Here is a 16467-nt window from a genome sequence, read left to right as displayed (position 1 = left end):
GACAGCAAGACTTCCTGCCGTGGTGGAGGTGACGGAGCGGAAGCAGAAGCCTCGGGCTCCGCTTCGGAGTCAGGAGGAACTGTGTCCTCCGTGCTTGCTTGCATGCTTGGGGTCTCGCTGCGAGTGGACACAACACCTTGGGGTACAGTGCCGTGTCCAGCCAGCAACGCATGCCGAAGGGCATTTGTTGCAGCTGTCTGCTCCCTAATCGCCTCCAATGTCTCCCGAGCAGTCTGTGACTGCTCAGAAGACCAGCTGGAGAAGCGCGTGCAGAACTCGCTCCAGAGGGGGAGAGAGAGAGAGAGAGAGGAGGGGAGGGAGGAAGAGGGGAGGGAGAGTGTCATGTATGTAACCAGCATACTACTGTAACTCTCATACAATTATAACCCTCATGTAACCACTACATACTTACTAGAAATGCACACCTTGACCACAGGGGGTGTACTTGTGGGAGACACTCCTTACCTGGAGATTCAAGTATCTGAGGGGCCAGCACTCCTTGGTCCCAGTAATAAAGGTGAAGGTCACAGAGTGACTGTGTCTGCTGTATGTGCCATGTGTGATTATGTTTTAAGAGTTAAGGACTCAACACCTGGCGATGGGAAACGGGAATCACTGAACCCAGAGGATGGCCACCGGTCGCCCAGAGGAACGTTACTTTGTGGGTGAAGACTGGGACGATTTTGTCGAGAGACTCCAGCGGACCTTTGTCACGAAGGAATGGCTGGGAGAGGATGTGGCTGACAAGCGGAGGGCGCATCTACTAACAAGCTGCGAGACAAAAACTTATGCGCTGATGAAGGACCTGCTCGCACCCCACAAAGCGGCCGATAAGTCTTTTGAAGAGCTCAGCCAGCTGATCAGCGAACACTTAAAACCGGCGAGCAGCATACACATGGCCCAGCACCGGTTCTACACACACCGACGTCGGGAAGGGCAAAACATCTTAGACTTCGTGGCAGACTTGCGGCGCTTGGCCAGCCTCTAAGTTCTCAGACGTCTGCAGCGGGGAGATGTTAAGAGATTTTTTCATTGAGGGCATTTGCCATGCCGGGATCTTCAGGAAGCTCATAGAACTCTAGAAGGGGCAGCATCGATAACTCAAACTTTCACAGCAGGGGGAGAAGAGACCAAGCTAATTTACGCGAGTAGTCCTGGGTCCAACGTGGCGACGGACCAAGAAATTAACGTGATAAACGCTGCTCAAGATCTCGCAGTCAGGCAAAGGCATTTTGAAACTGCAGCAGTCAGACAAAGGCATTTTGTAACTGCCCAAGCTGAAACCGACTGAAAGGTGGGCCCCCGACAGGGACAATGGAGAGGGGAGCGGCAATTCACGCCATCAAGGGGACCATTAACACCCACCATCAGAGTGTTTAGAAACAAACAAGGGAACAATCAGAGAGGAATGCCTGCTAACAGTCCTTTTGTGAACAACGATCTCAGCCAATGCTGGAGATGCGGGGGCAGACATTAAGCGAAAAGTGGCAAATTCCAGCAGTTCATCTGTAGGAATTGTAATGCCAGAGGACATCTGGCTAGGGTTTGCAAACAGCCGGTAGCAAGGCTAATCTATGAAACAGAGGAATCAGACAAGGGGCTTGCAGTGCAGGACACTGCCTGGGGTAAAGCCATGGATGCTGAAGTTCAGCAGGTTCATGTGGCTGACGTCCGCAGCTCATACACCAAAACGCTACCCATGATGATGAAAGTTTTATTGAATGGCATCCTGGTGTGCATGGAGCTGGACACTGGAGCTAGCCAGTCCCTCATGAGTGCACAACAATTTGAGAAACTATGGCCACACAGAGCTAGCAGGCCCAAACTGGAACGAATTAATACGCAGCTACGGACATACACCCAAGAGATCATTCCAGTGATAGGCAGTGCAAACGTGGTGGTAACACACAATGGGTCACAGAACCAACTGCCACTCTGGATTGTTCCGGGAAATGGCCCCGCGTTTTTGGGAAGGAACTGGCCAGCTGAGATGAACTGGAAATGGGGGTATGTGCACACCATTTCATCTGTGGAGCGAAGCTCATGCTCACAGGTACTACAAAAATTCGGGTCACTGTTTCAACCCAGTGTCGGAACGTTGAAGGGCACAAAAGTAAGTATACGCATCACCCCGGACGCCAAACCAGTGCACCACAAAGCCAGAGCGGTGCCGTACATGATGCGTGAGAAAATAGAGAGTGAACTGGACAGGCTGCTCAAAGAGGGCATAATTTCGCCCGTTGAATTCAGCGACTGGGCAAGTCCCATTGTTCCTGTCCTTAAAGCAGACGGCTCGGTTAGGATCTGCGGTGACTACAAAGCCACCATCAACCGGGTGTCCCTGCAGGACCAATACCCGCTTCCGAGGGCGGAGGATTTTTTTGCCACGTTGGCAGGTGGCAAGCTGTTCACTAAATTGGACCTCCCTTCGGTCTACAGGACTCAGGAACTGGCTGAAGAATCCAAGCTTCTGACCACCATCACGACGCACAAGGGTTTATTCATCTACAACAGTTGTCCTTTTGGCAGCCGTTCGGCGGCTGCCATCTTTCAGAGAAACATGGAAAGCTTGCTGAAATCCATTCCCGGCACAATCGTATTCCAGGACGACATCCTAATAACGGGTCGAGACACCAAGGAACACCTCCACAACCTGGAGGAGGTGCAACGCCAACTGGACCGGGTAGGCCTGCGGCTGAAGGCGGCCAAGTGTGTGTTTTTGGCCGCAGAGGTCAAGTTTTTGGGCAGGAGGGTTGCCGCAGACGGGATCCGGCCTACCGAATCCAAAACTGAGGCGATCCGTCGTGCGCCCGGCCCGGTAACACATCGGAGTTGCGATCATTACTGGGACTTTTGAACTATTTCGGGAACTTCCTGACGAACTTAAGCACATTGTTGGAGCCGTTACATGTGCTCCTGCGTAAGGGTTGCGAATGGTTTTGTGGGGACTGTCAAAAACGGGTTTTCAACAGGGCGCGGAGCCTGCTTTCTTCTCACAAACTGTTAACGTTATATGACCCCTGTAAAAAAAACTAGTTTTAGCATGCGATGCATCATCATCCGGGGTTGGATGTGTGTTAAAGCAGGGTAATGGAGACGGCCAACTCCAACTGGTGGCTTATGCCTCCAGGTCGCTCTCCCAGGCAGAGCGTGGGTACGGCATGGTTGAAAAGGAAGCACTCGCTTGAGTTTATGGTATGAAAAAAATGCACCAATACCTTTTCGGCAGACTGTTCGAGTTAGAAACGGACCACAAGCCATTAACTTCTCTGTTGTCCGACAGCAAGGCGGTCAATGCAAATGCGTCAGGTCGCATACAGCAATGGGCTCTCACGCTGGCTGCGTATGACTATACCATACGGCACTGGCCAGGCACCGAAAACTGCGCTGAAGCGCTCAGCAGGCTTCCCCTGGCTACCACCGAGGGGGCGGCAGAGCAAAGCGCTGAGATGGTCATGGCCATTGAGACTTTTGACACCGCAGGCTCCCCCATCACAGCCCACCAGATCAAACTCTAGATCAACAGGGACCCCCTCCTATCCTGATAAAAAGTGTGTTCTGATGGGGGATTGGGCGCCCACGCACAGGGCGGCCCCGAGGAGGTCAGACCGTTTCAGAGACGGATGGTTTAGCTCTCCATCCAAGCCGACTGCCTGCTATGGGGCAGCCGAGTGGTCATGTCCCAGAAGGGGAGGGAAGCATTCATCAGGGAACTCCACAGCGAGCACCCTGGCATCGTGTTAATGAAGGCCATTGCCCGGTCACATGTATGGTGGCCAGGGATTCACTCAGACCTGGAACACTGGGTTCGCAGGTGCACGACGTGTGCCCCGCTGGGCAACGCCCCCAGGGAGGCCCCGTTCAGCCTGTGGCCCTGGCCCACCAAACCTTGGTCATGCATTCACGTGGACTATGTGGGCCTGTTCATGGGAAAAATGTTCTTGATAATTGTCGATGCATACTCGAAATGGATCGAGTGGATCATATTAAACTCGTGCATGACATCCATCACTGTGGGGAGCCTGCGCACGGTTTTCGCGACCCACGGCTTACCGGGCATTCTGGTCAGCGACAATGGCTCGTGTTTCACCAGCCATGAATTCCTGGAATTTATGTCGGGTAATGGCATCAAACATGTCCGGACGGCGCCGTTCAAACCGGCTTCCAATGGCCAGCTGGAATGTGCGGTCCACGTCATAAAGCAAAGCATGCTCCCCATCCAAGGACCCTCTCTGCAGTACCGCCTATCGCGCCTCCTGCTGGCGGGAGGAGAGCGAGAGAGAGCGAGAGAGAGAAAAAGAAAAAGAGAAGGGGGAAGAGAGAGAGAGAGAAGGGGGGAAGAGAGAAGGGGGGAAGGGGAAGAGGGGGGGGGCGGAGGGGGGGGTGGAGAGAGGGCGGGGTGTGGTGGGGAGGGGGGCCGGCAGAGGAGATTGCAGAGATACGGAGGAGCAATGGCCATGGAGGGATTTGTAAACCAGGATGAGAATTTTGAAATCGAGGCATTGCTTAACCGGGACCCAATGTAGGTCAGCGAGCACAGGGGTGATGGGTGAGCGGGACTTGGTGTGAGTTAGGATCCGGGCTGTCGAGTTTTGGATGAGCTCAAGCTTACGAAGGGTACATTGTGGGAGACCAACCCAGGAGTGTGTTGGAGCTGTCAAGTCTAGAGGTAAGAAAGACATAGCTCAGGGTTTCAGCAGCAGATGAGCTGAAGCAGGGGCGGAGACGGGCAATGTTACAGAGATGGAAATAGGTGGTTTTGGTTATGCTGTGGATATGTGGCCGGAAGCTCATTTCAGGGTTAAATATGACAGCTAGATTGCGAACAGTCTAGTTCAGCCTCAGACAGATGCTAGGGGGAGGGGTGGAGTAGGGAACGCAGATTGTGGCGGGGACCAAAGAAAATGGCTTCGGTCTTCCCAATATTTAATTGGAGAAAATTTCTGTTCATCTCGTACTGGATGTCGGACAAGCAGTCTGACAATTTAGAGACCATGGAGGGGTCGATAGAAATGGTGTTGAAGTATAGAATCATAGAAATTTATGGCACAGGAGGAGGCCATTTGACCCATTGTGTCTGCCGGCCAAAAAAGAGCAATCCAGCCTAATCCCACTTTCCAGCTCTTGGTCTGTAGCCTTGCAGTTTACAGCACTGTAAGTGCATACCCAAGTACTTTTTAATTGTGAAGAGTGTTTCTGCCTCTACCACCCTTTCAGGCAGTGAATTCCAGACCCTCACCACCCTCTGGGTGAAAAATGTTCTCCTCAGCTCTTCTCTAATCCTTCTACCAATTACTTTTAAATCTATGCCCCTTGGTTATTGACCTCTCTGCTAGGGGAAATAGGTTCTTCCTATCTACTCTATCTAGACCCCTCATAATTTTAGATACCTCAATCAAGTCTCCCCTCAGCCTCCTCTGTACCAAAGAAAACAGCTCATCCAATCTTCTCTAATAGCTAAAATGCCACTGATTGAGGTGCCTTCAAGTAGAGCTGAGTGTCATAGTACATGTGGAAACTGATGCCGTGTTTTCGGATGATGTCGCCAACCGGCAACATAGAGATGAGAAATAGAAGGGGGCCAAGGATAAATCCTTGGGGGACACCATAGGTAACGATGCGGGAGTGGGAAGAGAAGCAATTGCAGGTGATTTTCTAGCTACCATTACATAGATAAGAATGGAACCAGGCAAGTGCAGTCTCACCCAGCTGGATATGGTGAAGAGGCGTTGGAGGAGGATGGAGTAGTCAACTGTGTCAAAGGCTGCTGACATGTCGAGAAGGACAAGGAAGAATAGTTTACCTTTGTCATAATCACAAAGGATTTGTAACTTTGATGAGAGCCGTTTCGATGCTGTGGCAGGGGCGGAAACCAGATTGAAGGGAATCAAACATGAAGTTCCGGGAAAGGTGGGCATGGATTTGAGAGACCATAAATATAAGATGGTCACTAATAAATCAAATAGGGAACTCAGGAGGAACTTCTTTATCCAGAGAGTGGTTAGAATGTGGAACTCGTTCCACAAGCCACAGTTGAAAACCGTGATTGAGTCTGCCTCCACCACCTTTCAGGCAGTGCACTCTAGATCTTAACTACTCGCTGCGTTAAAAAGCTTTTTCTTATGTAGCATTTGGTTCTTTTGCCAGTCATTTTAAATCTGTGTCCTTTGATTTTCGGCCCTTCTGCCATTGGGAACAGTTTCTCTCTATCTACTCTGTCCAGACTCCTCATGATTTTGAACACCTCTATCAAATCTCCTTTCACTATTTTCTGGTCTAAGGAGAACAACCCCAGCTTCTCCAGATTATCCACGTAACTGAAGTCCCTCATCCCTGGAATCATTCTCGTCAAATCTTTTCTGCACCCACTCTAAAGCCTTCACATGCATCCTAAATTGCGGTGCCCAGAATTAGACACACTACTCCAGTTGAGACCAAACCAGTGTTTTGTTCAGATTCATCATAATTTCCACATTTTGTACTCTATACTTCTTCATTAACCCTAGGATCTCGTAAGCATTTTTAACTGCTTTCTCAACCTGCCCTGCCACCTTCAACGATTTGAGTACCTATACCCCTAGGTCTCTCTGTTCAAGCACCCCTTTTAAGATTCCGGTGTCCCTGACGACTACGTGTGCGGGAAGTGTATCCGCCTCCAGCTCCTGACAGACCGCGTTGTGGAGTTGGAGCTGAGGGTGGATTCACTCTGGAGCATCCATGATGCTGAGAATGACGTGAGTAGCACACATGTCGCGAGTTGGTCTTACCGCAGGTGAAGGGTCCACAGCCAGCTAGGGAATGGAAGACCAGCAGGAAGAGCAGTGCAAGGAAGGTAGTGCAGGGGTCCCCCGCGGTGATCCCCCTGCAAAACAGATACACCACTTTGGGTACTGTTGAGGAGGATGACTCATCAGGAGAGGGCAGCAGCAGCCAAGTTCATGGCACCGTGGCTAGCTCTGCTGCACAGAAGGGTGGGAAAAAGAGTGGGAGAGCTATAGTGATAGGGGACTCTATTGTAAGGGGAATAGATAGGAGTTTCTGCGACTGCAACCGAGACTCCAGGATGGTATGTTGCCTCCCTGGTGCAGGGGTGAAGGATGTCTCGGAGCGGCTGCAAAGCATTCTGGAGAGGGAGGGTGAACAGCCAGTTGTCGTGGTACATGTAGGTACCAACGATATAGGTAAGAAGCGGGAAGAGGTCCTACAAGCTGAATTTAGGGAGCAAGGAGTTAAATTAAAAAGTAGGACCTCAAAGGTAGTAATCTCTGGATTGCTACCAGTGCCACGTTCTAATCAGAGTAGAGGGAGCAGGATAGTTAGAATAAATACGTGGCTTGAGCAGTGGTGCAAGAGGGAGGGATTCAAATTCCTGGGACATTGGAACCAGTTCTGGGGGAAGTGGGACCTGTACAAAAGGGATGGTCTACACTTGGACAGGACTGGAACTGATGTCCGAGGGGTAAAAAGGAGACAAAAGCAAAAGACAGAAAGGAGATGAGGAAAAGTGGAGGGCAGAAAAACCCAAGGCAAAAAACAAAAAGGGCCACTGTACAGCAAAATTCTAAAAGGACAAAGGGTGTTAATAAAACAAGCCTGAAGGCTTTGTGTCTTAATGCAAGGAGTATCCGCAATAAGGTGGATGAATTAATTGTGCAACTAGATGTTAACAAATATGATGTGATTGGGATTACGGAGACGTGGCTCCAGGATGATCAGGGCTGGGAACTCAACATTCAGGGGTATTCAACATTCAGGAAGGATAGAATAAAAGGAAAAGGAGGTGGGGTAGCATTGCTGGTTAAAGAGGAGATTAATGCAATAGTTAGGAAAGACATTAGCTTGGATGATGTGGAATCTATATGGGTAGAGCTGCAGAACACCAAAGGGCAAAAAACGTTAGTAGGAGTTGTGTACAGACCTCCAAACAGTAATAGGGATGTTGGGGAGGGCATTAAACAGGAAATTAGGGGTGCATGCAATAAAGGTGTAGCAGTTATAATGGGTGACTTTAATATGCACATAGATTGGGCTAGCCAAACTGGAAGCAATACGGTGGAGGAGGATTTCCTGGAGTGCATAAGGGATGGTTTTCTAGACCAATATGTTGAGGAACCAACTAGGGGGGAGGCCATCTTAGACTGGGTGTTGTGTAATGAGAGAGGATTAATTAGCAATCTCATTGTGCGAGGCCCCTTGGGGAAGAGTGACCATAATATGGTGGAATTCTGCATTGGGATGGAGAATGAAACAGTAATTTCAGAGACCATGGTCCAGAACTTAAAGAAGGGTAACTTTGAAGGTATGAGGCGTGAATTGGCTAGGATAGATTGGCGAATGATACTTAGGGGGTTGACTGTGGATGGGCAATGGCAGACATTTAGAGACCGCATGGATGAAGTACAACAATTGTACATTCCTGTCTGGCATAAAAATAAAAAGGGGAAGGTGGCTCAACCGTGGCTATCTAGGGAAATCAGGGATAGTATTAAAGCCAAGGAATTGGCATACAAATTGGCCAGAAATAGCAGCGAACCTGGGGACTGGGAGAAATTTAGAACTCAGCAGAGGAGGACAAAGGGTTTGATTAGGACAGGGAAAATGGAGTACGAGAAGAAGCTTGCAGGGAACATTAAGGCGGATTGCAAAAGTTTCTATAGGTATGTAAAGAGAAAAAGGTTGGTGAAGACAAACGTAGGTCCACTGCAGTCAGAATCAGGGGAAGTCATAACGGGGAACAAAGAAATGGCGGACCAATTGAACAAGTACTTTGGTTCGGTATTCACTAAGGAGGATACAAACAACCTTCCGGATATAAAAGGGGTCAGAGGGTCTAGTAAGGAGGGAGAACTGAGGGAAATCTTTATTAGTCGGGAAATTGTGTTGGGGAAATTGATGGGATTGAAGGCTGATAAATCCCCAGGGCCTGATGGATTGCATCCTAGAGTACTTAAGGAGGTGGCCTTGGAAATAGCGGATGCATTGACAGTCATTTTCCAACATTCCATTGACTCTGGATCAGTTCCTATGGAGTGGAGGGTAGCCAATGTAACCCCACTTTTTAAAAAAGGAGGGAGAGAGAAAACAGGGAATTATAGACCGGTCAGCCTGACCTCAGTAGTGGGTAAAATGATGGAATCAATTATTAAGGATGTCATAGCAGTGCATCTGGAAAATGGTGACATGATAGGTCCAAGTCAGCATGGATTTGTGAAAGGGAAATCATGCTTGACAAATCTTCTGGAATTTTTTGAGGATGTTTCCAGTAAAGTGGACAAAGGAGAACCAGTTGATGTGGTATATTTGGACTTTCAGAAGGCTTTCGACAAGGTCCCACACAAGAGATTAATGTGCAAAGTTAAAGCACATGGGATTGGGGGTAGTGTGCTGATGTGGATTGAGAACTGGTTGTCAGACAGGAAGCAAAGAGTAGGAGTAAACGGGTACTTTTCAGAATGGCAGGCAGTGACTAGTGGAGTGCCGCAAGGTTCTGTGCTGGGGCCCCAGCTGTTTACATTGTACATTAATGATTTAGACGAGGGGATTAAATGCAGTATCTCCAAATTTGCAGATGATACTAAGTTGGGTGGCAGTGTGAGCTGCGAGGAGGATGCTATTAGGCTGCAGAGTGACTTGGATAGGTTAGGTGAGTGGGCAAATGCATGGCAGATGAAGTATAATGTGGATAAATGTGAGGTTATCCACTTTGGTGGTAAAAACAGAGAGACAGACTATTATCTGAATGGTGACAGATTAGGAAAAGGGAAGGTGCAACGAGACCTGGGTGTCATGGTACATCAGTCATTGAAGGTTGGCATGCAGGTACAGCAGGCGGTTAAGAAAGCAAATGGCATGTTGGCCTTCATAGCGAGGGGATTTGAATACAGGGGCAGGGAGGTGTTGATACAGTTGTACAGGGCCTTGGTGAGGCCACACCTGGAGTATTGTGTACAGTTTTGGTCTCCTAACTTGAGGAAGGACATTCTTGCTATTGAGGGAGTGCAGCGAAGGTTCACCAGACTGATTCCCGGGATGGCGGGACTGACCTATCAAGAAAGATTGGATCAACTGGGCTTGTATTCACTGGAGTTCAGAAGAATGAGAGGGGATCTCATAGAAACGTTTAAAATTCTGACGGGTTTAGACAGGTTAGATGCAGAAAGAATGTTCCCAATGTTGGGGAAGTCCAGAACCAGGGGTCACAGTCTGAGGAAAAGGGGTAAGCCATTTAGGACCGAGATGAGGAGAAACTTCTTCACCCAGAGAGTGGTGAACCTGTGGAATTCTCTACCACAGAAAGTAGTTGAGGCCAATTCACTAAATATATTCAAAAGGGAGTTAGATGAAGGCCTTACTATTCGGGGGATCAAGGGTTATGGCGAGAAAGCAGGAAGGGGGTACTGAAGTTTCATGTTCAGCCATGAACTCATTGAATGGCGGTGCAGGCTAGAAGGGCTGAATGGCCTACTCCTGCACCTATTTTCTATTTGCTCATGCAGTTCGGGAGTGTTTAAACTAATATGGCAGGGGGATGGGAACCTATGCAGCAAGACAGGGCGAAATAATATGGAGTCAGATACAGATGGTAGAAAGGTAAAAAGCAATAGTGGAAGTCCGAGTAAACAAAGGCAAGAAACAAAAAGGGCCACACTACATCATAATTCTAAAAGGACAAAGGTTGTTAAAAAAACAAGCCTGAAGGCTTTGTGTCTTAATGCAAGGAGTATCCGTAATAAGGTGGATGAATTAACTGTGCAAATAGATGTTAACGGATATGATGTGATTGGGACTACGGAGACGTGGCTCCAGGATGATCAGGGCTGGGAATTCAACATTCAGGAAGGATAGAATAAAAGGAAAAGATGGTGGGGTAGCATTGCTGGTTAAAGAGGAGATTAATGCAGTAGTTAGGAAGGACATTAGCTTGGATGATGTGGAATCTATATGGGTAGAGCTACAGAACACCAAAGAGCAAAAAACGTTAGTGGGAGTTGTGTACAGACCTCCAAACAGCAGTAGTGATGTTGGGGAGGGCATCAAACAGGAAATTAGGGGTGCATGCAATAAAGGTGCAGCAGTTATTATGGGTGACTTTAATATGCATATAGATTGGGCTAACCAAACTGGAAGCAATACGGTGGAGGAGGATTTCCTGGAGTGCATAAGGTATGGTTTTCGAGACCAATATGTCGAGGAACCAACTAGGGGGGAGGCCATTTTAGACTGGGTGTTGTGTAATGAGAGAGGATTAATGAGCAATCTCGTTGTGTGAGGCCCCTTGGGGAAGGAGTGACCATAATATGGAGAATGAAACAGTTAATTCAAAGACCATGGTCCAGAACTTAAAGAAGGGTAACTTTGAAGGTATGAGGCGTGAATTGGCTAGGATAGATTGGCGAATGATACTTAAGGGGTTGACAGTGGATGGGCAATGGCAGACATTTAGAGACGCATGGATGAACTACAACAATTGTACATCCCTGTCTGGCGTAAAAATAAAAAAGGGAAGGTGGCTCAACCGTGGCTATCAAGTGAAATCAGGAATAGTATTAAAGCCAAGGAAGTGGCATACAAATTGGTCAGAAATAGCAGTGAACCTGGGGACTGGGAGAAATTTAGAACTCAGCAGATGAGGACAAAGGGTTTGATTAGGGCAGGGAAAATAGAGTACGAGAGGAAGCTTGCAGGGAACATTAAGACGGACTGCAAAAGTTTCTATAGATATGTAAAGAGAAAAAGGTTAGTAAAGACAAACATAGGTCCCCTGCAGTCAGAATCAGGGGAAGTCATAATGGGGAACAAAGAAATGGCAGACCAATTGAACAAGTACTTTGGTTCGGTATTCACTAAGGAGGACACAAACAACCTTCCGGATATAAAAGGGGTCAGAGGGTCTAGTAAGAAGGAGGAACTGAGGGAAATCCTTATTAGTCAGGAAATTGTGTTGGAGAAATTGATAAATCCCCAGGGCCTGATGGACTGCATCCCAGAGTACTTAAGGAGGTGGCCTTGGAAATAGCAGATGCATTGACAGTCATTTTCCAACATTCCATAGACTCTGGATCAGTTCCTATCGAGTGGAGGGTAGCCAATGTAACCCCACTTTTTATAAAAGGAGGGAGAGAGAAAACGGAATTATAGACCAGTTCGCCTGCTATCGGTTGTGGTTAAAATGATGGAATCAATTATTAAGGATGTCATAGCAGCGCATTTGGAAAGAGGTGACATGATAGGTCCAAGTCAGCATGGATTTGTGAAAGGGAAATCATGCTTGACAAATCTTCTGGAATTTTTTGAGGATGTTTCCAGTAGAGTGGACGGGGAGAACCAGTTGATGTGGTATATTTGGACTTTCAGAATGCTTTCAACAAGGTCCCACACAAGAGATTAATGTGCAAAGTTAAAGTACATGTGATTGGGGTAGTGTGCTGACGTGGATTGAGAACTGGTTGTCAGACAGGAAGCAAAGAGTACGAGTAAATGGGTACTTTTCAGAATGGCAGGCAGTGATTAGTGGGGTACCGCAAGGTTCTGTGCTGGGGCCCCAACTGTTTACATTGTACATTAATGATTTCGACGAGGGGATTAAATGTAGTATCTCCAAATTTGCGGATGACACTAAGTTGGGTGGCAGTGTGAGCTGCGAGGAGGATGCTATGAGGCTGCAGAGTGACTTGGATAGGTTAGTTGAGTGGGCAAATGCATGGCAGATGAAGTATAATGTGGATAAATGTGAGGTTATCCACTTTGGTGGTAAAAACAGAGAGACAGACTATTATCTGAATGGTGACAGTTTAGGAAAAGGGGAGGTGCAACGAGACCTGGGTGTCATGGTACATCAGTCATTGAAGGTTGGCATGCAGGTGCAGCAGGCGGTTAAGAAAGCAAATGGCATGTTGGCCTTCATAGCAAGGGGATTTGAGTACAGGGGCAGGGAGTTGTTGCTACAGTTGTACAGGGCATTGGTGAAGCCACGGCAGGAGTATTGTGTACAGTTTTGGTCTCCTAACTTGAGGAAGGACATTCTTGCTATTGAGGGAGTGCAGCGAACGTTCACCAGACTGATTCCTGGGATGGCGGGACTGACATATCAAGAAAGACTGGATCAACTGGGCTTGTATTCACTGGAGTTCAGAAGAATGAGAGGGGATCTCATAGAAACGTTTAAAATTCTGACGGGTTTAGACAGGTTAGATGCAGGAAGAATGTTCCCAATGTTGGGGTAGTCCAGAACCAGGGGTCACAGTCTAAGAATAAGGGGTAAGCCATTTAGGACCGAGATGAGGAGAAACTTCTACACCCAGAGAGTGGTGAACCTGTGGAATTCTCTACCATAGAAAGTTGGTGAGGCCAATTCACTAAATATATTCAAAAAGGAGTTAGATGTAGTCCTTACGACTAGGGGGATCAAGGGGTATGGCGAGAAAGCAGGAATGGAATACTGAGGTTGCATGTTCAGCCATGAACTCATTGAATGGCGGTGCAGGCTCGAAGGGCCGAATGGCCTACTCCTGCACCTATTTTCTATGTTTCTACTCTTTAGTTTATATTTCCTCCTCATTCTACCAAAATATATTACTTCACATTTTTCTGAGTTAAATTTAATCTGCCTGTTTATGTCCTCTTGAAATCTATCACTATCCTCCTCACTGTTCACTATGCTTTGAACTTTTGTGTCATCTACAAATTTTGAGATTGTGCCCTGTACACCCACATCCAAGTCACTAATATATATCAAGAAAAGTAGTGCTCGTAGAACCGACCCCTGGGGAACAGCAATGTGTACCTTCCTCCAGTCTGAAAAACAACCGTTCACCACTACTCTCTCTTTCCTGTCACTTTGCCAATTTTGTATTCCTTCCTGCCACTGTTACTTTTATTCCATGGGCTTCAACTTCGCTGGCAAGCCTATTATGTGGCACTTTGTCCTTTTGGAAATCCGTGTGCCCCACTCAACTGAATTGCCCTCATCAACCCCCTCTATTACCTCATCAAAAAACTTGATCAAATTGGTTAAACGTGATTTGGCATTAACAAATCCGTGCTGGCTTTCCTTAATTAATCCACGCTTGTCCAAGTGACTGTTAATTTTGTCTCTGATTATTGTTTTAAAAGCTTCCCCACTACCAAGGTTAAACTGATTCGCTTTTAATTGCTGGGTTTGTCTTGACATCTTTTTTGAACAAGGGTGTAACATTTGCAATTCTCCAGTCCTCCGGCACCACCCCCATTTCTAAGGAGGATTGGAAGATTATTCCAATACCTCCGCAATTTCTTCCTTCACATCCCTCAATGTCCTAGGATGCATCCCATCTGTTCCTGGTGACTTACCTACTTTAAGTACAGCCAGCGTTTCTCATACCATTTTATCAATTTTTATCCCATCCAGTATCTCCTCTACCTCCTCTTCCATTATGTCTATAGTAGCATCTTCTTCCTTGATAAAGACAGATACTCATTTTGCACCTCAGCCATACCTCTGTCGCCATGCAAAGGTCTTCTTTTTGGTCCCTAATTGACCCCAACCCCATCTTACTGACCGTTTACTATTTATATGCCTATAGAAGACTTTTAGATTACCTTTTATGTTGGCTGCCATTCTATTCTCATACCCTCTCTTTGCCCCCTTACTTTCTTTTTCACTTCTCTGAACTTTCTATATTTAGAATCTTTGAATCCAAGTCCTGGGGTGATGCTGGTGGCACTGATCGTATCAGCCACCTCTGTCCAGGTCTTTCACCTCAAGTAGCTGCACCTTGACTCTGAACACATCATAATTATAAAATCATTGAATTTTACAACACGGTAGGGTACTGACCGTTCGGCCCATTGTATCTATGCTGACCAGAGCAAAACTTGGTAGATAGTACTTGCAGCACAGAAATAGGTCATTCAGGCCAACAGGTCTTTAAAGAGGGAATAGTTCAGGTACATTCCCATTAGGGAGAAAGATAGAGCTACTAAAGTCAGAGTTCCCTGAATGATGAAAGAGATAGACAATAAGATGAAGCAAAAAAAGAGCGCGTATGACAGTTGTCATCTAAGAATCAGGCTAAATCCTTATATCTTTGAGAAGCTGGGGTTGTTCTCCTTAGACCAGAAAATAGTAAAAGGAGATTTGATAGAGGTGTTCAAAATCATGAGGAGTCTGGACAGAGTAGATAGAGTAGCTTGGGAGGGGTGAAGTGTTTGATGCTACATCCTCCGAGAGATCATCCTCCGAGATCCAACTGTTCTTCTGCAGAAGCCTCTTACTATTAAGAAGGAAGAGAAAAGGGAGAAGAGTTACAGCTCAACTGTAATGAGATGGATCTCTCTGGAGATCAAAGAGTGTTCCATAGAAGATATGTCAAACAAGCAAAACAAACAGCAGTTCAAGAAGAAGGCTAACAACCACCTTCTCTGGGGCAACTAGGGATGGGACATAGATGCTGGCCTTGCAACAGTGCCCATTATCCAAGAATGAATATAAAATACAACTCTGTTACAAATCTAAAAAATTGAAAACTTTATTGTATTGGTTTCAGAAGTAAATTAAAGTATTGGTGCAAATTAAGTACTGCAGGTCTGAAATTCTATGGCCATGGAAACACAAAAGGTGGGAAGCAAGGATGGAATTTGGAGCGTAACTTAGTTACACCAAGTCCCTGCCCCTTTTTCCATCCATGAGAAATTGTTGCGATAGTGTAGGTCGCTTTATTATAATGCCATGCAAATGTGACATCATATGACACATTTCCCACTATTGCTGTCCGAGCAACTCTGGGAACAAGGGATGCCTGAAACACTACTACTGTTCACTGCACACTTTAAATTGGATGCTTTGGCTAATGTGGATTGTTTTTCACCTACAGAAATTAGTCTATTGTGAACATAAATACATTGTAAGAAGGCCTGCATTATAATACTGACGACAGAATGAAATCTTGTGGTTAGTTAGAGAAACAAATAAGCTCTCAGCATAATATGGAAGGGGTAAGGAAAGCACATGACTAATATCAATATGTCGCCAGACATTTTAAAAAGATGTGGTAAATTTTCATTCACCATGAGCTGTAATCTAGTTGACGAGATTGAACGCACCCAATTTTCATTCCTTTGATTTCACACTGCTCATACTATGAAGATGCTAATTTATTCCAGTATCTTTGTGGATTCCCTCATTTTGGATATGACCTATTTAGTCATATATGGAAGTTGAACGACATTGAAAAAATGAGGAACATGTTTCGTAGGCAGGTAATTTAATACTGCTTATTGAAGAGTCTTTAGTATTTGAATGGAAGCCTTTTTCACCAGCCACATCCATGTTATTTGGCCTCATTCTATCCCTTTTGGATACATATGTTTGGACAACATTTTTGTTAACATTATTCTTGAATACAGCATGTGTGAATTTCTTTCTTCTACGAAATGAGTTGATGAGTATAGGAAGGATTAAGGGATTTATGTGTTATATGGAATTTGTAG

General features: G+C 46.5%; 1 long non-coding RNA gene across 1 annotated transcript in view; it reads right to left on the bottom strand.

Annotated features, from left to right (window-relative positions):
• LOC139248775 (uncharacterized) overlaps positions 1–16467 on the bottom strand; it is a 170970-nt gene that overhangs the window by 105525 nt on the left and 48978 nt on the right. The gene's annotated exons all lie outside the window — the stretch shown is intronic.

This window comes from Pristiophorus japonicus, unplaced genomic scaffold (genome assembly GCF_044704955.1).
Source record: "Pristiophorus japonicus isolate sPriJap1 unplaced genomic scaffold, sPriJap1.hap1 HAP1_SCAFFOLD_294, whole genome shotgun sequence".
Lineage (NCBI taxonomy): Eukaryota > Metazoa > Chordata > Chondrichthyes > Pristiophoridae > Pristiophorus > Pristiophorus japonicus.
This window is presented reverse-complemented; position numbering and strand designations above follow the sequence as displayed.